Source organism: Stegodyphus dumicola, chromosome 2 (assembly GCF_044657685.1).
Source record: "Stegodyphus dumicola isolate Sdum_Otavi_A_Nest chromosome 2, ASM4465768v1".
In the NCBI taxonomy this organism is placed as follows: domain Eukaryota; kingdom Metazoa; phylum Arthropoda; class Arachnida; order Araneae; family Eresidae; genus Stegodyphus; species Stegodyphus dumicola.
Genome location: NC_140769.1, coordinates 9,566,155 through 9,587,898, shown reverse-complemented (window position 1 = coordinate 9,587,898; position 21,744 = coordinate 9,566,155). Strand labels below are relative to the sequence as shown.

General features: G+C 32.5%; 1 long non-coding RNA gene across 3 annotated transcripts in view; it reads right to left on the bottom strand.

The window, feature by feature from the left end:
- LOC118182414 (uncharacterized) overlaps nt 1-21,744 on the bottom strand; it is a 522,263-nt gene that overhangs the window by 106,082 nt on the left and 394,437 nt on the right. For all 3 annotated transcript variants that reach the window (XR_015039383.1, XR_015039384.1, XR_015039385.1), the window contains one exon: nt 11,490-11,528. This is a non-coding gene — a long non-coding RNA (uncharacterized LOC118182414). The remainder of the gene's footprint in view (nt 1-11,489; nt 11,529-21,744) is intronic.

Here is a 21,744-nt window from a genome sequence, read left to right as displayed (position 1 = left end):
CACAAATTTTGATCTATAATATTCGATCGGTTTCACAAATTTTGAGCTATAATATTCGATCGTTTCACAAATTTTGAGCTATAATATTCGATCGTTTCACAAATTTTGATCTATAATATTCAATTGGTTTCATAAATTTTGATCTATAATATTCGATCGTTTTCACAAATTTTGATCTATAATATTCGATCGTTTCACAAATTTTGATCTATAATATTCGATCGTTTTCACAAATTTTGATCTATAATATTCGATCGTTTTCACAAATTTTGATCTATAATATTCCATCGTTTCACAAATTTTGATCTATAATATTCGATCGTTTCACAAATTTTGAGCTATGATATTCGATCGTTTTCACAAATTTTGATCTATAATATCCGATCGTTTCACAAATTTTGATCTATAATATTCGATCGGTTTCACAAATTTTGATGTATAATATTCGATCGTTTTCACAAATTTTGATCTATAATATTCGATCGTTTCACAAATTTTGATCTATAATATTCGATCGTTTTCACAAATTTTGATCTATAATATTCGATCGTTTCACAAATTTTGATCTATAATATTCCATCGTTTCACAAATTTTGAGCTATAATATTCGATCGTTTCACAAATTTTGATCTATAATATTCGATCGTTTCACAAATTTTGATCTATAATATTCGATCGTTTTCACAAATTTTGATCTATAATATTCGATCGTTTTCACAAATTTTGATCTATAATATTCGATCGGTTTCACAAATTTTGAGCTATAATATTCGATCGTTTCACAAATTTTGAGCTATAATATTCGATCGTTTCACAAATTTTGATCTATAATATTCAATTGGTTTCATAAATTTTGAGCTATAATATTCGATCGTTTCACAAATTTTGATCTATAATATTCCATCGTGTCACCAATTTTGATCTATAACATTCGATCATTTACGAAGTACAACTTCACAGAATGCGAATTTTTTCATTCTCTGCTGTTAACAAAAAGCCATATTTTTGAAGATCTGTACGGCGTACTACAAATGTGCTGTCGCCGCGAATTTTTTTAGGTCTTACTAATTTTCTTTTGCTTCAATCTGGCATCTGTCATTGATATTGTGAATGAGTTGCTTATTTGTCTACACAGTTCGATATTTTTAAGCGATACTTGCAAACAGACAGCGCTTGTGCAGGTCCCTGTTCTTTTTGATTGATGCTGCTGGCCGAGGAAAGAACTCGTGAACCTCGGTGCTCTAGTTTGATGGCTAAACCGATTGTGTCAAAACGGTTCTAGAAAAAAGGAAAACAGGAAAAAAGCACACAGGAATAATGCTCACAGGTATAAATGCTTACAGGTATAAATGCTCACAGGTATAAATGCTCACAGGTATAAATGCTCACAGGTATAAATGCTCACAAGTATGAATGCTCAGAGGAAAAAATCCCCCAAAGAAAAAGACTCACATAGAAATAAGCCCACTGATAAATAAAATGCGTAGAAATATCCTTACATTAATCATTCAATAATTAATCGATTTGAGCATCATACACCTACTTGAATTTTTAAAAGAAAAAATATTTGATCATTTGAAAAAAATATTGGACAAATGCTCAAATTAACCTTTACGGGTTAGTGGGGGTTATTTTAAGAGGCGGTATAAAAAAGAATGAAAATTATAGTAAAGTTTTGCATGTAGTTTAATATTTTGTACCACTGCGTTCTGTACGACATTTTTTTTCAAATAGTTTATTTATTTATTTTTTTTTACTCTATTTTTGCGTATGTGCATCTATAGAAATTGATGCTTGAATGTAGTTATTTAAGTTTGAAGCCAAAAACGTTCTAGAAGATCACAGTTTCCAATCGAAGTGTTAAATCATTATGAAGCAGCCTTTGAAAAATCTCATAAAACCACAAATTGTTATAAAAGCGTTCATGAGGTACTAAATTCATTATTTAATTGTAGCCATCCCAGTATGTGGTTTTTGTTTGACGGACTGAAAAAAGATTTAGTCTGTCAACGTTTATTATTAGCTACTGTAAATATAGGGCGTAGTAAAGCTTTAAAAAAAAAAAAAAAAAAAACGCGGAAAATATGCAAACTTACATTTGGTAATCGCGAATCATGTAAGAAACTATGATGAAATCGATAATAAAATTAGATATTTACATATATTAGTTAATATGCAGTAAGTGTATGTGAAAAATATAATTATGATTTATATATAACAAGGTATTTTACGTAATTTAAGTAAAATAATTATTTTTATTTGCTTAGTCTTCTAAACTTTTATGTTATAAAATGTGTAACTTATATTTGCTATTATATTATTTTATTAACAATTAAAATTGTAATAATTTTTTCGCTGTATATTCTGTTTCATTTTTCTTCCTCCTCTCTTTTTCCTAATTCAAAACCTAATTCATTTGTTAATTTTTTTCCTTTTCCTTTTCCTAATTCATTTGTTAATATTAATATAGCAACTGAATCTACACATAAGTTATATAGTTTTTGATATGTAAATATGTGTGAATATAAAGAATATGTTACAGAATTAATTAGCAGCGTAAATTAATTTCCCTTCTCTATTCTAAAAATAGCAACATCTATTTGCACTGCGTCAATTCGAGACTATTCATTTCGAGACTATTCTTTCGAGACTATATGATTTTTACGTAATTATGATGATGTAAATAAAACTAAAACTCAACCAGCCAATAATAATTTTACAGCAATATTAACTATCCAATCAAAATTCTTTGAGAACCAAAGCTAACTCAGTTTGACTTAAGATTTCATCCTAAACATTATGCATTTTCTTTTTACGCTTTGCCTTAGATGGACTGCTGTCTGTCTGCTGCTGCTTTCTTGCTACAAAGTTATCAAAAATGTAAGCCTTTTCAACAGGCACATTTAATGTGCCGACTTGTGTGTCGCTGAAAATAAAAATGAAGATTTAATCTGCATTCGCCTCCAATTTCCTAGTCGTTATGGATCAATACTTCTACGCAATCAAAATTCCTCCTCCTGCTCTTTAGTTACTTCTGACTTATATATATATTAAATATATATATATTACATATATAATATATATATATTTAATATATATATATATATATATACTCTTTTACGATAATTCTACTTTAATTAAACTTAGGAGATAATATAATCGATTAATCAATATTATTTAGTATATATATATATAAGTAGCAAGACCACATGAATTAGAGAGACCTTAGTGGTCAAGAAGTTTGCGCATTGAGCTGCAAATTTTTAATATTTTATAAGAAAGAGTAATGTTTAAAAGCTTATGCTAAAAAATACATTTGACTTTATAGTTCCTTAGCAAAAATGTAAATTAATGCAACAACTAGAAACAAAAATAAAGCATTAAAAGCCATCTCGTAAAAACCAAATGTTAAAATTACAAATCGAGTTGATTACAAAATCAAAATCAAAAAGGGTGAGTGCAAAATTAATAAATATACACGCACGAAATTTTTTTTAAAGGACTCTTATAAAAATTAAATATATTTCAAAAATACAGATTGTGGAAATTTTTTTTTAGAAAATGGTAAATAGCTCAAATCGAGGTTTGAGCCGGATTTATGAAGGGAAAAGCAGCTCAAAACTCGAATCAAGTTAATACCTGAAGCGCGTTTCGTCAAACTATAATAATTGAGACTATAAGCGTAATTTCACTAATAGAATATTCCAACTTAATGATCTAAAAAATGTTTGGTCAGTCTCAATTATATCGCTCTTTTCCCGACGCACCGTAATTCAAATTGTAAATGTAAAACTTACTAATTAACATGAAAATGCTTTACAAGAAAGCTTAGTTAGGCAAATGTAAAATTAAAAGAAAACAGCTAAAAAGCTATTGGCGAGTTGTAATTTAAATTGTAAATGTAAAACTTACTATTAAACAAGAAAAAACTGTAGTGGTTTTCCACGCTGAGCCGGTATTTCAGAGGTCCGTGTTTCGATTCCCGGCGAATGTAGTTGCATATTTTTTATCTTTCCGGCCTCCAAAAAAATCCTCTACATGCTAATCAAAAATCCCTTAAAGTTTTACTAAATATGAAATAAAAAATAAAACAAATTCGGAATTCAAGATCCCAGGTTCGGGTGGACGACTATATTATATTAAACTAGATGGCTCTAGGTGCTACCGTTTTTTCACAATTCGAGAAACATGCATACATTTATGCAGATTATTCATTAGTCAATTTCCTTAAATATAATACAGGGGAATAATATTTGGTGGCCACAATCTGAAAAGCGATGCAACGTATTCAACTACGCAAAATGCCGTTTCGAGATTAATATCTCGTTTGTTAATAATCTCGAGATTAATATCTCTTTGTTGTTTGACTTCTGAATTAGTATTAATATCTGATTTGGGACTAAGGTTTCTTTTGGGCTAAAAAAGGTAAAGCAATGATTGCCCATAAAATAAATGCAAATGTACGTTCATAAATGTACACTAAAATGGGACATTCATAAATGTACACTAAAAATTACGTTATTTAGAACAGTTGTCCTTAATTAAAAATGAAATAAAAATATAAAATACATTGTATTTAGTTCCCTGAACATTAATTAATGATGGAATTGCAATGCACAAGTCTATGTTGCTGGTAAGTATTTGGTGTACTTCAAGCGAGCAATACCAACTTCGTATAGCATGCAATTCAATTGACATCAAAGTAGAAAAATAATACGTTATAATTCAGCACATTTTCTTATTCACGCGAATACAATAGTTGAAGTGTAGTCCTAAGAGATGGAATAATTGCTACCGTGGGATGGCGAACACTGGCATGTCAACCCGAAATGTAGTAGCGCGTTAGCGTTGTCACAAATGTGTCATAGGTTCACCAACGCTGCATTAAAGTTTCCCTCTCAGAGTTCAAAGGCACTTTGCACAACAAGCATTCTTGTCTCGAAATTTAATTAAAAATATTATTTCAAAAGATAAGGAAATATTTCGATTTATTTAACCATTAATCTTTCTGTCTGGGACAGGAAGTTAAAAGTTTGTCTCGCCTTATAATGAATATACATTTTCAAGAATTTCGGAAAGAAAACAATCCCTGGCTACGAAAAATCTAATATCGCAGGTTCAATCAAATTTGTAATTTTCGTATATGCACGTCTTACGCTTAAAACAAACCAGATTGTCTAGACTGCACATCTCTTTAAACAAGCAGAACATAGTAAAAGTTACTACAATTAATTTTCGCTCTATTCAAAGCGGTGAATAATATAGAAAATGAAATTTATGCCATCTGTTGAATGACACTAGACTCGATTTTGTCCAAACTTCTCTTCATTTTCTCAACTAAAGTGCTGTGAAAGTATCTATTCATATGTTTTTTGTTTTATTTACATTAAATTACTGAAATTCCAATCCTGATTTGAAGAGTATTTTTTTTCTAATCACTTAATGTTATCGTTTGGCTAATGCTATCAACGCAGCCATAACGTGATCGCACTAAGCGGTGTCTGCTGTATTCCTTTTAGTCTAAGAGGCAATTAGTCAAGAAGGACTATTAATTTCGTTTTCGCATTTTGCGTTGGTTCACTATTCAGATTGTTGCCACCCAATATTAGAGCGCTGTTTTTATATTTAAAGAAATTAAATAATGAATAATCTGCATAAATGTATATAGCTTTCTCGCACTGAGATAAAACAACGGTACGTAGAGCCATCCAATTTTGAATAACGTACGTCTCTAACCGAATATTGGCATCTGGAAGCCCAAATTGGGAATTTGGAATTTGTTTTATTATCTATTTCATATTTTGTAAAACTTACGAATTTTTGATTAACCAACTCTACGATTTCACGGCGAGCAACAGGAACATTGTACGGGAAAAAAAAAAATTATCTTCAGCGCGCGAGGTTGCGCATCAGAAATTTTAAAGATATGCTCATTTTAAATTTATTTGGCGATATTGTTGTTGAACTGAATTTTATGGTTTAAGTGTGAAGTTTAATAAGTAAAGGTAATAAATTATAAGGTAAAAATGAATAAGTGCGAAGTTTAATAAGTAAAGGTAAGCTGTTTAATAAGTAAAGGTAAAACACAAAACGTTAAAAAAAACGCATGTAAAACATGAAAGTCTTCACATTTATACTATATATATAAATTTAAATAAGAAAGGAAGTTTGAAACCTAGGAAAAGTCGTTAAAAACACCTGAAGTTTCCTATCAAAATTCCAGAAACATATTGTAAAACTTAGATATATGTAAGGTAAAAATATATATAAATCAAAATTATAATTTAAACTATCCGCTAACTCCAAAAGCATTAGAGCAGCAAATTATAAGAAATATAATTTTGAAAATAAAATTTAAAAAAAAATGAGCAATTAAAGAATTATAAGTCGTAAAATTTTGAATGCAATTATAAGGTATTTCTCCCACCTTCTTGGCGTGACATCGTGGTGTAGTGGTTCTGCACGCTGGGCCGGTATTCCAGAGGTCCGTGGTTCGATTCCCGGCGAAGGCGTTGTTAATTTGTCCTCTTTCCTGCTTCTAAAAGAATACCTAATGTCTCTACGCAATAATTTTAAGCACTGTATCCTTTTAAAATAATTGCTCATTTTTAGAGTCTTATTAAAATTTGAATGAATTTTGTAAATCGTTCTTTTTTTCTGGAACATTCACATCATAATTTTGACAAGTCAGGGAAGGATATCCAAAAGTTTTAAGCACGAGATCACAATTATAAAAAATTTATATACCCATTAATTATTACGAATAATCACAAAACTTAAAATTTTACACCGTGCTAATTTTTACATTTATTAGTAATATTTTATCATCATTTGTAATGGCATTATTGAAATTACGGTTTTTACTTTTATTACACATTTTACAAATTTCGTATTTTACAAAAATTAGAAGACCCCACAGCTTTTTCGTAGCACACACATATCCAGCTATTTGGGCATATCCACTTTAACAAACTCGTGCATTAAATGTTCATGAGTGGTTAGTGGTGAAGTCATTGTAGATTTCCTTTTACCGTTCTCTTTGTGCGGAAAGATACCATCCCCAACTGTGGAAGATTTCCTCTTTCGAGAAACCAATATGGCGGAACGAGAATATTTTTTAAATAAGTAAATGAACTGAAAGAGAAAACAACGATTTCCGCTCATATAAATTGCCATTTCCTCATCTGCTATAGAGCAGCCGAGCTGTCATAACCAGCACGACTTCTCCTCGACAAATATCCCGTCACGACTTTTGCAATCGAAGACATCATCCACGACCATGAACGATCACCTCTCGTCACCAGGGGTTAAGGAACGCGGCCATCCGAGGCCACCGACTGGTACACTGACTTTTAATCGTGCTAAGGTCAACCTCCTTTAAGATACTGCCTCATAAATGTCTCCTTGTCGAAGAAAGTGGAAGAAGGTAGCGTGACCCTCGTGCGTTAACTCGCCTTGCTCTGTTTCCACTCTTCAGACGCTTGGAAACAGCGGCAGCTACGATTAATTCCAAAATCCCCGTGTCATTTTGTTTCATTTCGTTTCTAATCTCGTCAAGCTGGAACCCCGAAGGCTCCAAAAGGTTATCGGTAATTGCATTATTTTTGTCTGATTACGGCAACACGTGGTGTTGTCGGAGACTTGTTGCATCAACCGAACTTGCATTAACTACAATTTTTTGCTTTTAATTAAGGAGTGCTTGTGACGGATACATTGGCTCCTGTTTTTCAAATGACTGCGGTTTGTGTATCTCGCTTCTTTTATCTCCCTATACAAAGAACCGTACCTAATTTTATGATATGTAAGATTTAGTTAGCTAATATGTTATTAGCCCAAAACGATATTAATTTCGTTTTGGCATTTTTCTTTGGTTCATTATAAACGGCAAATCACTTTTTAAATAGTTACCACCAAATAGTACAACCTTGTATTATATTTAAAGAAATTAAATAATGAAGAATCTGCATAAATGTATGTATGTTTCTGTCACTGTGATAAAACAACGGTACCTAGAGCCATCCAATTTTGAATAACGTACGTCTCTACCCAAATTTGGGCATTTGGATGCCCAAAATTGGAATTTGTTTTAATATCTATTTTACATTTTGTAAACCTTTAATGAATTTCTGATTAACAAACTCAACGATTTCAAAGCGAGAAATGGCAAGACTGTACAGAAAAAAAAAAAAAAAAAAATTATCTCCAGCGCGCGAGACTGTATATCGGAAATTCTAAATTTATGCTCTTTTACTTATTTTGCTATATTGCTGTTGAATTGAATTTTATGGTTTAAGGGGGCTCATACACCTTAAACCCCTTATGATCTTCGAATATATGATTGTTGCAAGAATTGGTATATTTTATTTATTTTAAAAGCAATAACTTCCATTTTTTACAGCTGACTACACATTATAGCTTCTTTGGGAACTAGTAACCAGAAAGTTTGTGTTGCCACAAATAGTTTTGTAATTTAATCCGCTTTGTGAAAGAATTTTCGTCATATTTCCACATTGCGCGCATATTTTAAAAACGGCTAATGGTACATACTTGAAATTGGATGAAAATTTTTATATGGGAACTATTTTTTAACTGAACCCAAAATCTAATGAGTATTTTAATATTTAAAAAAGTTATGCACAAAAACATTAGAGATTTTTTAATTTAATAAAATACATTTTATAAACTCAACTCTAAATAAAATAAACATTTAACATGAAATTATTATAATTTTTGGTTCACAGTAGTATCCAAATATTGTAAAAGCTATGTATTAAATATGGAATTAAATTACGAAACAGAAGGGTTTAAACTGTGCGCGCAAGGTGGAAACATGACGAAATATTTTGTCACAAAGCGGATTAAATTTTAATAATATTTGTGGCAGCACAGACTTTCTGGTTACTATTTCAGAGAGCAGCTATATTATGCAGTCAGCTGTAAAAAGTTGGAAGTAATTGCTTTTAAAATAAATAAGTTATCCCAATTCTTGCAATAGTCACATATTCGAGGATCGTATGGGTTTTAAGGTGTACGAGTCCCTTTAAGTGCGAAGAACATGGTGTTTAATAAATAAAGGTAACACACAAAAGTTTAAAAAAAGCCTCTTTGCCCGTAATATAAAATCTGAAAGCTTTCATATTATTTTCTTTTCATGTTGATTCTTTTCTGTAATTTCTGCCTTTCTCTCTGCCACCACCAGCGCCGAAGTCGGTATATTAACTAACAACACTGGCTGTCGTGCCTAAAGCCTGAGCTTGGATTCCCGAGAAGGTATGGATGTTCTAAGTATATAGCGTGTCTACTCAATGGACGCACTTAAAATACTGAAGAGCCGGAAAACTAGCTTGGTGACTGGAGAAGAGGAGTGAGAGACCCTGGGACCACCCCTCGGGGTGTTCTTTCTCAAAATAGGGATGGAAGCTTAACAGTAAGAAAAGTTCAACAGTACCTCACTCACCTGTGGTATTACAGAGGCCTAGCTTCTAACTATATCTGTTCGAGACATAGTTAGAAAGTAATAATTAGAACCTTTCTTTTTTCAATCAGTTCACTATAAACAGTTCTATCACTTTTCAAATTGTTGCCAAAAAATTAAATTATGAAAAACCTGCATGTAGGTATGCATGTTCCTCGCATTGTGAAAAAAAAATGACAGTACACAGTGGCATCCAATTCCGAATAACATAGTCCTCCACCCGAACATGTGCACCTGGAAGCCCGAATTTTGAGTTTCGAATTTGTTTTATTATTCATTTAATATTTTGTAAGACTTTGATCAATTTTCGGGTTAACAAACTTGAACGACTTTGGAAGCAAGAAGTGGCAACACTGTGCGGAATAAAACTTTTTCATCACCAGTACACCAGACTGTGCATCGGAAATTCTAAAGATATACTGTTTTTAAATAATCTGTGATTTTGCTGTAAAATTGAATTTTATGTGGCTTAAGTGCGAAGAATGTGATATTTAATAAATAAGGTTAAAACATAGAAAGTTAATAATTAAGGGACAAAAAAAATGTGTTAACCACTTTATTAAGAAAATGGAATACTGATACAATGAACTAGGACGACTGAAAAAAATATGTCTATGTCAACACTTACCAATGTATCGGGAATTCTAAACATATGCTGCTATCTAGCTTTTAAAAATTTTACGATTTTTTATGTACTGTATGGGGCGTAAGTGCGAAAAAAAAAACGATGTACATAAAGGTATAAACCTAAAAAGACAAAAAAAAAAAAAAAAAAAAAAAGAAATCGGGTAGCAGGAATGAGATCAACAGAAGACTAGACTAGCAGTTCAGCTAGGGTGTAAAAAAACTTAGCAAACGGTTTTGGGGGACCGTTAAAATCAGAAAGCTTTCGATTTTTTAAAACATTTTGTTTTGCTCGTTATGCGAATCACTCGTTATGGGAGATTTCCAAATTTCCAAAGGGCCTACCACCGGCCGAGCGGTAAAATTCGCTGAACACTAGTATTAGTAGTTCGGTCACAGGTTGGAATCCCGCGAACGGACTGCCTGCATGGGCGTTTTCGTGGGCTTTCCTATCTGTAAAGTGTAGAAGAGCCAGTTTCCATTTGAAAGTCCTCCACGAAGGCATCCCTTCCTTTAGACAGATAGCCTTCGAGGATTTGTCATACTCACAATCAATCAATCCATCAACCAAATTTCCGAAGTCTTTGCTGCCCACTTCAAGTTACTCTCCGCTATCTAAATTCCGCCTCCCAGTCTGACTGCACCATTTGCACTAGCACTGACCCTGGCCCTGTTTTTTTTTTTTTTTTTTTTTTTTTTTTTTTTGTGCCTAATTTGAAATGATCGACTATAATCGAAATTAAGATCTTTAGATGTTTGAGGACATAATCCCTTACGTTTGGACATTTTTCTGTCACCTGAAAATTTTTATTATCTGTTTCGGACTTACATAACGACTTTACTTGAGTTTAAAAAATATTCTGCAATATTTTATTAACCGAATTTTTTATCTTATCATATGATATATTTTCCTACACAAACGGACTTGACTTCGGTCATTCGATAACCATATCCTAATAATAACATTAACCGCAATCCGATTAAGTGGCAACTACCGTACTTCAGGCTTCATTAAACTTAGTTTTTTTATTTCCTTCCAATAGAAAGGGAGAACTGGAAAGTGCTAGCTAAATAAATTAGGAATAAAATAGTCCAGTATTCTCAGTATTTTACTGCTAATAATAGCAGTAAAATACTGAGAATATAAATTAAAGTGCTTCATTTTAGATTGATTTAATAATTAACGAAGCTAGCAGAACATAATCTTGCTTCAAAGGAAGACAAACCCTGCAGTCCAGAAATGGATAAGCCTGAAGAATAGAGCGTAGAGTTTCACAGAAAAAGAAGTTTCCTTTTCCTCATTAAATGTCTCAAATGATCACAATAGTTCGCCGAAGGCGATTTCTAAGAATAACACTCAAGAAACAGCGCAAATAAAGACGTAACTTACCATTTAAGGACCTTTTATCTTCTTCTCCGCAGTGGAAATCTGTAAAATAAATATATGGATATATATTAATGAAAAGCCGTTTTGAAGATTTCAAAAAACAGCACTTAGATGTGTTTATGATACAGATAATTTATATACCACAGAAAATAAGTATAAAGGATATTATTTATTTATTTATTTATTTTTGATTATGGCTTCGTACACGATGGTGTTCGCCAAAGGAGGGAATGCTCCGTGGAGTATGTTTCAAGGAAATTGGCTCGTATCCACATTACACATGGAGAAAACACAATAACGATAAAATTTGAAAAAAAAAATTTTTTTATTATTAAGGTTATAAGTAGAAAAAATGCAAACATTTTCGTTTAACTTCTCTGGATTATTTGTCTGCAACAAAGGGTTAACTTTAGAAAGCCAGCGTATATATAAACATTACCCAATGTAACAGTAACCGTGAAGAATATGCAGTTCCTGAATATGATTGGTCTGTAAATGTAAATTTGCTTTAAAGTATATATAATTTAATTTTTATTTAATTACTTGTGTTATTGCTGTTTGTGTTTCAGATATATATACAACTCCCAGAAATATTAATGCAGATCCTCAACCGCAACATTTTTCGGAAAATAATTTAAGTCCCAGGTTGTGAAATTTATCCGAGTTTCCATGACTTATTCCTCAACTGCCCCGAGGATTTTACCTTTTTCTCCAAAGATAATATTGCCGCTCTAGTAATGCTTAATTTATTCAGCCCTTTTTCTCATGGAAACCCTGATTTCTCAAGGAGCTCTGGCGAACTGAAATTGAGAAAAGCTTGTGTAGTTGTAAAATATTCAAAATTTAATTCTAACGATTGAAGGTATAAGGTATTTCTCCCGCCTTCTTAGCGAGCCTTCGTAGTGTAGTGGTCTGCACACTCAGCGCGTAATTGAGAGGTCCGTGGTTCGATTCCCGACGAAGGCGTTGCTAATTTTTTATCTCTCCGGACTCGAAATAACCTAATGTCTCTACAAAGGTATAAAAAGATGATAATCTGTCCTTAGTAAAATAACAAATAACAAAACAACAACAAAAAAAAAAAAAAAAAAAAAGTCCGAAAGGCTTCAGATCTTAACATTCGCCCAAAAAGGTATGTTAATTTTTTTCCCTCTCGCTGATTTCTCAGTCTACCAGTCTGCTCTCACTTCTACTAACTCATTTTTTTTGTCTGTTTAGCTTTATTTCTAAGCATCATTTTCTTCGCACTTATGTCATATACAATTCAACAGTAAAATTGAAAAGCATTTAAAATCGCATAGCAGCATACGTTTAGAATTACCGATGAAGTGATGTTAACATATGCTTTTGTGTGTATTTCAGTGTGTTTTGAGTTTATCATATAATTGTTCAGTTTTCTTATTAAGATGGCTTTATAAACCTTTCTTTGTTTTTTTAATCAACATTTGTGTTCACTTAAACCACAAAACTTAGACCACAAAAAATTCTAATTAACAGCAAAATCACAAAAAATTCAAAAATAACATGTCTTTTGAATTTCCGATAGACAGTCTCGCCGGAGATATTATATTCCGTAGAGCGTTGCCACTGAACGCTTTCAAATCATTTATTAATCAAAAATTCGTTAAAAGTTTACAAAATATGAAATAAACAAATTTCATATTCGAGCTTTCACAAGCGCATGTTCGGGTGGAGGTGTGTGTGTATTGAGAATACGGCAAAGCACACTAGGACTATCTGCCTAAGGGAAAGGGATGCCTTCGTGGAGGACTTTCTAAGGGAAACTGGCTCGTATACACCTTACACATGGGGAAAACCACGAAAGCGCCCATGCAGCCAGCCCGTTAGCGGGAATCGAACCTCGAACCGAACTACCAGTGTTCAGCGATTTTACCCCTCGGCTGCTGGTGGGCTCGTTCGGGTGGAGGACTACATTATTCAAAATTGGATGTCTCTAGGTACCACTGTTTATTTACAGTGGGAGAAACATACATGCATTCATGCAAATTCTTCTTTATTTAATTTCTTTAAACAAAACACAGGGCGATAATGTTTGGTGGCAACAATTTGAAAAGTTGTACAACACATTCAAATGTTTCGACACAAAATGCCGTCTCCAGACTGATATCCCATTCAGGACTAATTCCCCTTTGTCAAAATTTTAGAACTTACGTTTAAAGTCTTTTTTAATATGATGATAAAATATGATGCGGGAATAATTTTTAAAAACAGAGGCTTTCATACATAAATATTGGAAAAAAGCAGAAAACCTATACATTCTTTTAAACGTGACATCCAAAGTAAAATAAAAATAGGCCTCTTGAGAGTATCATGTCAAGAAAAGTGACGACAATGTTACTTTAGGAAATGTTAAAATCACGTTACAAGACATGAATAGGGTCTTCTGAATTCGTCATGAAAAAATTTGTGACACGAAAGGATTCTTTTCAGATCCAGCACTAAGAAATGCGAAGCGGAAGAGATTCTTAAGGAAGTTCTTAAGACGTTTAAGGAGGGCTTAATATAATCCAGGTATAAAAAAAACGGGAAAATGGAATAAACTTTCCGCAGCTGAGATTTACCACTAAGCCCTATTATAAGCTGTTCAATATTTTCAATATGTACTTAAAAAACCCTTGCAAAAGCTCACTGAATGATATTGAAAAAAAATGTGATGCAGAATAAATGAATTAAAAAACTGCAAGATTTTTTTCCCAAACGAAAAAATCTAAATACAAAAATTTGAATAGTATCCTGAAGCAGGATAAGATTCTGCCTTATTCTGCTTTATTATCGCAACTCTTACATATCATTTAATAATAATGTTACGAATTTTGTACACAGATAGGTCATTTTATTGCAATTATACGTGAAACTGTTGCAATTTTCTGAGTAATGTAACATGAAAAATTGACAGAGAGAGAATCTATGCCGGAAAAGTAAGAACTCAAGGGCAGGTCCTTTTAACATTGTATAAATGGGTATATCTGTAATTTGGCGAGATATCACCAAGCTGGCAACGGCTTTGAAAACTTATTTTGTCGCCAAATATGGCGAGAAACTGTCAATGTCTGTAAAATTAAAATTGGCGAAATTTTGGTCCGGTCCCTGTATCACCTTAACAGGTACTGTAATTGTATAAATGCAATTGATCACTATTTATCTGTAACCGTAATTCGACCCTCATATTGCCTTCCAGGAATTTCGAGAAGGAGAAACTACTAGAAATATCTCGGCGGCCGGGCGAATACTATATGAGGCCGGTGAGAGCATTCGCTCTCAATTGTTGTTGTTGCGAGTTCTGAGTTCAGAGTACTGAGATATCTTCGGGTTAGCTTTCTCTTTAGATGCCCTTTGCATTGCGTTGTGTTTAACGTTCTTGGTAGTTTTAAATGTAAATACTGATTGTACTCTCTGGTATTGTGAACATCTGTGAGAATACTTCGGTGGAAAATTCCAGTACTCTGAAATGTTTTTTTTTTTTTTTTTTTTTTTTTTTTTGATAAAATAAATCTTATCAACCTATCACCAGACCTGCGTGCTTTCATCTATTGCAAACCTGTACTCAAGCAACAATAACTTATAAGAAGAAATTAAAGTGTTAGGTTACTAAGAACAGAGGCAGTAACTGCCTCTGTTCTTAGTAACCAGGAGTAACTGCCTCTGTTCTTCTCCTAGGTCTTAGGGAGAAAAAATAATTCTCTACTGACCTTAAAAAGAAGACCGGACATTTCAGAATAGTGAAGGGCCACTAGTTGTTCCAAACTAACTTTACTGACTGTACCAGCATAGGGAATTCTTTAATGTGTATATCTTTAATGTCCCTAAAACTATAAACACCGCGTAAGTTTGGGGGGGGGGGTCAACTAAGTTTACTAACTATACCAACAGTGGGAAATTCTTTAATGTCCCTAAAACTATAAGCACCGAGTAAGTTGGGGGGGGGCAAACTAAATTTACTGACTGTACAACAATGCGATATTCTTTAAAGTCCATATCTTTAATGTTTCTAAAACTATAAGCACCGAGTAACTTTGGAGGGCAAACTAAATTTACTGACTGTACCACCAATGGGAAATGCTTTAAAATTCATATCTTTAATGTCTCTAAAACTATAAGCACCGAGTAAATTAGAGGGGCCAACTAAATTTGCTGACTGTACCAACATGGGAAATTATTTAATGTCTGTAAAAGTATATGCAACAATTAAATTTGGGGGGCTACGTTACTCGCGTCCGTAACATTTCTTAAGCTACACGTGCTCCCTGGTTGGTGCTAAATGAGTAACAACTTTTCAGCTGAGATCATATTCTGATTCTTATTCATTCGAATTGCAGTGTTTACGAGATGTATGCAGGATTCGCTGCACATTTTGCAGTGGAATGCAAGTGGACTTACTCAGTCTAAAAGAGCAGAGATTTTTGAAGATTTTAAATCTTAAGAAAAAGTTGATATTTTTACCATTATGGAAGCAAACAGGGGTAAGGCGGAAATGGAGAGTTTTTCCTTCCCTGCCTATAACATTTATGTTTTGAAGAAAGGAAGAAAAGTCGCTAGCGGTATTGTGGTGTCAAGTACACCATCACTTCCAGCTTTGAAATGGCAAAACCCAGAGGTCAGACAGATGATAAGATTGTTAATTGCTAAGCTAAATTGCTGGTTAAATAACTGCCATTTTAAAATATTTTCTGTTCATAATCCACCTATGAGCAATCCATAACTTGATTTAATTAACATAAACAAAAGGATTATTGCAATTTGTGACTTCAATTCTCATCACCAAAATTGTGATATAGTGATAGAAAACTGGAAGAAGATATTGCTGAAGACTTCTCGTGCTCCAATAATTTGGAGCTTGTATTTGATAAACGAGATCATTCGATGTTCCTACATTATAGCGGAGCCTTTAGTAACTCAGATCTGCTGTTGGTTTCCCCTAATATAAGGAACATTACTTAAGGGAACTCATACACCTTAAAACCCATAAGATCTTCGAATATGATATGTGACTGTTGTAAGAATTGGGATTACTTATTTAGTATAAAAGCAGTTACTTCCAACCAGTTACAGATGACTACATAATATAGCTGCTTTCTGAAATAGTAATCAGAAACATTGTGTTGAAACAAATATTTTTATAATTTAATCCGCTTTGTGACAAATGTTTTCGTCATGTTTCCACCTTGCGCGCACAGTTTAAGACATTCTGTAGCATAATTTAATTCCATATTTAATATATAGTTTTTATAATATTTGGAAACTACTGTGAACCAAAAATTCTAAGAACTTCATGCTAAATTTTTATTTTATTTTGAGTTGAGTTTATAAAATGTATTTCATTAAAAAAATCTGTAATATTTTCTTGCATAAAATTTGTTAATATTAAAATATTCATCTGATTTTTGGTCCAGTTAGAAAATAGTGCCCATATAAAGAATTCTATCTAATTTCAAGTATGCACCACATGCCATTTTTAAAATATCATGCGAACAAGGTGGAAACATGACGAAAACTTTTGTCACAAAGAGGATTAAATTACAAAAGTATTTGTGGCAACACAAAAATTTCTGGTTACTAGTTTCAAAAGCAGCTATATTATGTAGTCAGCTGTAAAACGTTGGAAGTAATATCTTTTAAAATAAATAAAATATCCCAATTCTTGCAACAGTCACATATTCGAAGATCATAAGGGGTTTATTAAGGTGTCTGAGACCCCTTAAAGAACAGGCAGAATCTTGTCCACGCCTAGAGTAGGGTGTCTATTTTCGGAAGGAAAATTGGCCATTTTTAGAGAATATTTGGAAAGTAACTTGCATGAAAAGAAGATATGTTTTAACCAACACCCTGATAAAATTATTATTGGCATTAATAACATTGTAATTAATGGTGCCAAGAAGTTCATACCTCGCGGTAAGCAGAAGGTTTTCGGTTGTTTTTGGACTTCCTAACAGATTTTAAGAATGACTTTCTAACAGGAAGTTCCTGTTAGGAAGTCATTCCTTAAGGGTTACAGCCGAAAACATCGTAGATGAAATCGTCGCGGAGAAAACAACGCAAGGCGAAAACGTCGTGCTACAAAACATCGTGGGAGAAAACATCGCAGTTCTAAAACATCGTGGTACAAAACATCGTCGTCGAAAATAAAGCGGTTCAAAAACTTCGCAGTTTAAAAACATCGCCGTCGAAAATATCGTGGTAAAAAATAAAGTATCTACAAATCATCGCATGACGATAACATCGCAGACATGCTTTTTTCAGGCTTTAGTAACTGTAAAGCGCAAGTGATGTAAGGAAGGATAATTTTTACTTTCACATTTTTTTATTAACTAATAAATTTTTCCTGAAAAAATAAGAAGGAAACTTAAGCATAGAAAATTAAATGCAACTTAATAGATTATACTTTTTATGAAAAATTACCTGTAAAATCTTTATAAAAAATGATTTATTAGTGGTCTTTGTTAGTTAACTATGCCGATTTAAAATTCTATTAAGCTATAAGTTGCATTAATTTTCTATGCTTAAGTTTTCTTCTTATTTTCTCAGAAAAAATTTAATATTTAATAAAAAATAGGAAAGTAAAAATTATCCTTCTTTACATCTTGCGCTCACAAATCTTTATGGGAATATCCATTTACAGTTATTAAAGCCTGAAAAAAGCATGTCTGCGATGTTATCGTCATGCGATGATTTGTAGATACTTTATTTTTTACCACGATATTTTCGACGGCGATGTTTTTAAACTGCGAAGTTTTTGAACCGCTTTATTTTCGACGACGATGTTTTGTACCACGATGTTTTAGAACTCCGATGTTTTCTCTTTGCGATGTTTTCTCCCACGATGTTTTGTAGCACGACGTTTTCGCCTTGCGTTGTTTTCTCCTCGACGATTTCGTCCGCGATGTTTTTGCCCCGATGTTATCGGCGGACCCCTTCCTCAAGAAGTCCATCTTAAGAATAATCTTGACGAACTTCGCGATCGCGACGAACTAAAAAAAAAACAGCGATCCCCAGGTTACGAGAGACTGGCTAAGAAGATCTGTGATCCTGGAAAGAGAAATCAACAAAGGCTAAGAGGAATTTATATCTAAAGTAAATTATGAAACAGAGTCTTTAATAAAAGTCTTTAAAGTCTTATGAATTCACGAACAAGCTCTGTTAAAATACTTATAAAAATAAAGCAACCAACTAAACAACACATTTTTATGTAAGGATGGTGAGATGCCTTTGCAAAACATTTAGTTCAAAGCAAAGGAAATCAGGTTATACGAAAGAAAGAGACAGAGATTTTAAAACATATAATATTTTAAATATGACTTCGGATGATTCGGCTACAGAATTGTGTAATGCTAAGTTTACAGAACACGTCCTAGAATTGGATAACTCCCAGCTGAGTCAGAGTGAATCTTCAGGACCCGATCTTATTTTCTCAGAGTTTATTGATCATTCTGGAGAAAAGGAGAGAAAGACGCTTTTGAGGCTTTTTAATAAAATTTGGTGTGGAATTAACACTATTCCATCTTTGTGGAAAAAGCCACCATCTTCCCTACGTTAAATAAAGGTAAACCAGCTTCTGACTTAACAGTTACAGGCCGATCTCTCTCTGACTTGTGTTTTGGCAAAATTAATACTTTTTTTAACCATTAAAAGAGAGTAAAATGCTCCTAACTTTTATGAATAAATCTAAAATTTCATATATTTATACTAGATGCATTTTCAAAAAGTTAGAATTTTAAAGTAAACAAAAGAATCTAGAAAAACATACCCCAGTAAAATAAAGAAAACCAGCTTTTAAAGCGAGAGGCTGAGAAAAATGTATGTAAACTTACAAAATGAAAAAATTTAAAAATGGCGCAATAGATTTCATTATAATGAAGCAACATCATAACCTCGAAACTTTGCTTCCCAAAATGCCGGAAGAAGCGACTTCTATCTCAGAATGTAGCATATTCTTTTAAAAATGTAGAAAATCCCAAAATTAGTATTTTTAGTCGAAAGGAGCAATTTGCCCAGAGGGACTATTAATTTCGTTTTGGCATTTTGCGTTCATTCACTACAAGCGTTGTTTCACTTTTCAAATTGTTGCCACCAAATATTATCGCCGAGTATTATATTTAAAGATATTAAATAATGAAGAATCTGCATAAATGTATGTATTTTTCTCACATCGTGAAAAAATAACGGTACATATTGCCATTCAATTTTAAGTAAAGTAATTTTACACCGAATATTGGTATCTGGAAGCCCAAATTTGAAATTCGGAATTTGTTTTATGATCGATTTCATATTTTGTAAAACTTTAAAGAATTTTTGATTAACAAAATCAAGGATTTCAAAGCGAGCCATGGCAACGTTGTACAGTAAAAACATTTTTATCTCCAGCGCGCGAGACTCTGTATCGGAAATTCTAAAGATAGGCTCATTTTAAAGTTATTTTGCGATATTGCTCTTTAACTGAATGAGATACATTCCGCAAGAGAAGAAGAGGCAGAATGACCTTGCTTGTTTGCGTTAACTGTACATAAGTCACGTGATCTCTGAGGTAATCTGTATTTTTTGTTTACAAAAGGTATACATAAGTTGTAAGGATCTTAAGTTTTACTAACGTTTATTTTATTTTAAATCTTTACTATCACTTCTTATTTTCTACTTCCGGCCAGAATTATAAGCGTTAATGTATTTATGCAAAGTTTGTCTGGCGAACGCCAAGTACTTAAGTTGTGGCTTTTTGCCAAGCGAGAGAGAGGAAGCAGTTAGTCGAAGCAGGCCGCTTACCTTAGAAGTTTTACTCAGTTGCTGGTTGCCGTCCAGACCAGAGGTTTTAATCCTCTTGATAATTTTTAAACGTATTGTAGTGTTCACAGTTCTCTGTACTACATACGGCTTCCTGTTAATATAAGGCCAATCTTCCACGTTATTATTTTAAAGTTAAATTAGAGTTTAGTTATATTTTTATATCCTTGCGTTTAGACCACCAGTGGTGGGTCATTGTATTCCGAAGTACGGAAATTATTGTAAATAGAGAAAAATAAAGGGTTTTGTATACCCTTCTTGTGTATCCTGTCTACTTCCCACAGTTTTGAACATAGCTTTAGTAAGCTCTCTGTTCCGAGTCAGGTCCTTGCATGTTCCCGAAGAAGGTTAGACGGAACATTGAACCTGATAAAGTCACGTGATAAATGAGGTCATTGGAATGTATCTCATTTTAAGTGAGAAGAACATGATATTTAATAAATAAAGGTAACATACAAAATGTTAAAAAAAGGCCCTTTGGACGTAATTTAAAACCTGAAACCGTTAAGATTTTACTCGTTAAATTTTTATATTTTGTTTTATTATTCTTATTTTAAAAGAAAGCGAAGAGTTTGTTTGCTAATCTGTAAAAGGTTTCAAATTTTAAAAACGATAGATTTTTAGGTTGAATTTTTAAAATCAAAAATATCAAATTATTTAAGAGATTTTTCTCCCCACTACCCTATGGTGAAAACAGTAAATTTCAAGTATTTTAGTATGTTCATTAAACGAAGGTATATACTAAAATTTACTTATTACATTAAATTAAAAAATTCAATCCATTAAATTAAGACAAATTCATTACATTAAATTAAAAAACATTACATTTATTGCAAATACTTTACAAGCATTTATCATATTAAAACATTTAAAACAAAACAACACGTTTTACAAACATTTATTAGATTAAATTTTAAAATAATTTTATTACATTAAATTTAAAAATATCTCAACGTAATTTTGTAAAAATCGCTTCACTGCATTTGATTACCATCCACAAACAGTATATTTACAGTGTACGAAATTTGAACTCAATATAGCTAATCATGAAATAAGTTAAAAATCAATGATAAAAATTTCCGACCATTGCGAAGAACATCATTTCTGAAGTAAAAAGAAACTTATAAAAAGTTGATTATAGTGACTATACCGTACCTTTTCTTCTAATGTAAAATTAACGTTTGACCTTACAGACACTTAATACGATATACGTCTTCGAAAATCGCGAGCATATATCGCAAGAATATTTGACATCTAACAACAGGATTTCAATATGTTTAGTCTTGTAACCCGAATGAAATTCCTCGAATATCTTTTATGTCTTCAATTTCTAAAAAATGAAAAACCGCCGTTTTGACAAGCAGATTTGTTTCCTAACATATCATACTTAGTCATGTCAAATATTGTTTGTACTTTACGTAAAGTATTGCGCGTTATGTGGAATGTGTTTATTCAGCTCGATACTTCG